General features: G+C 58.7%; 1 protein-coding gene across 1 annotated transcript in view; it reads right to left on the bottom strand.

The window, feature by feature from the left end:
- Positions 1–857: 857 nt before the first annotated feature.
- MTMR12 (myotubularin related protein 12) overlaps positions 858–1,006 on the bottom strand; it is a 41,687-nt gene continuing 41,538 nt past the window's right edge. Inside the window, exon 17 of the mRNA XM_006761801.2 lies at positions 858–1,006. This exon is cut by the window's right edge and continues 631 nt beyond it. The gene's annotated coding sequence lies outside the window, so the exon portion shown is untranslated.

The raw sequence follows: 1,006 nt of genomic DNA, 5'->3' as shown, positions 1-1,006 counted from the left end.
TCCTGCTCACACCTTCTAACCTTAGACGTTTTCCTCCCCTGCCTTTTGTGGGTTTAACGGGGTCCCACTGAGAATGAGAAACTGGTCCTTGCAAAGTGGACTTTCCTGCATTTAGAAGCAGGTGCGAGAAGGCTACCAAGCGCAGTTCGGCTTCTTGTATGGCTTTTAAGTGGCGGAGGCACAATCGGACAGCCATCGCTTCTGATGGTGATGCTCAGCTCCTCCCGGGGCAGCCTGTCAGGGGACAGAGTGTGGGGAACCATCTGCGGGGCTGCGGTGGGGACCCCGGCCTGGGCACGCCGCTAGGAAAAGGCCGAGCATCACCTGCACGCGCTGAGCCTCCAGAACGGAAGCGCCTCTGGGTAGACGAGAGAGTCCCCCGTGTAAAAACCAGGTTTAGCAGCAAGACCCGGACCACGGGCACCGCAGCCGGGCAGCATGGAGGGACGGAGCAGGCAGAGACCTGGAGGCATCAGCACGTGGAAAAGGGTGGCGTGGTTGGCGGGCCCAGCACCCCCACATGAAGGCCATCCCTGCAGGAGGGGGACGGTCTGCCCGTCAGGATGGTGACCAGGAGGCTGGCTTCTGCTTTCCACGGGCAAGCGATGCAGGAAGGAATGACGCGGCGGGTGTTGAAGTGAATGCCACACATCTCAACGCTCCACCTGAATCCCCCCGTCGCCATTCACATCACACGAAGTTGAACCTGCTCTGCACTGAGATGGGTAAGTTATCTTGGCAACGAAAGGATCTAAAGAAAGAATCGATCCAAGAATACCTGACCAAAGCCCTTCTTAGTCGTAAACGAGCTATGGCCGATTCCGTGTAACACTTGTGCGTCAGGGAAGTTACTAACACTAGAGATATGGGTTTAATTGCATAGTCTCCCAGGACCAGGGGTAGAGAGCCGGCTCTTCTCCTGAGGCCCAGGTCCCTCCGGGAGCTCTGGGCCGCCGGCCCTCCTCCCAGCATGGCTTCCGCGGGACACAGCCCGGTCAGCGTGTCC

This window comes from Myotis davidii, unplaced genomic scaffold (genome assembly GCF_000327345.1).
Source record: "Myotis davidii unplaced genomic scaffold, ASM32734v1 scaffold496, whole genome shotgun sequence".
NCBI classification, from domain to species: Eukaryota; Metazoa; Chordata; class Mammalia; order Chiroptera; family Vespertilionidae; genus Myotis; species Myotis davidii.
The sequence above is the reverse complement of the archived record's forward strand: the minus strand, read 5'-3'. Positions and strand labels throughout refer to the sequence as shown.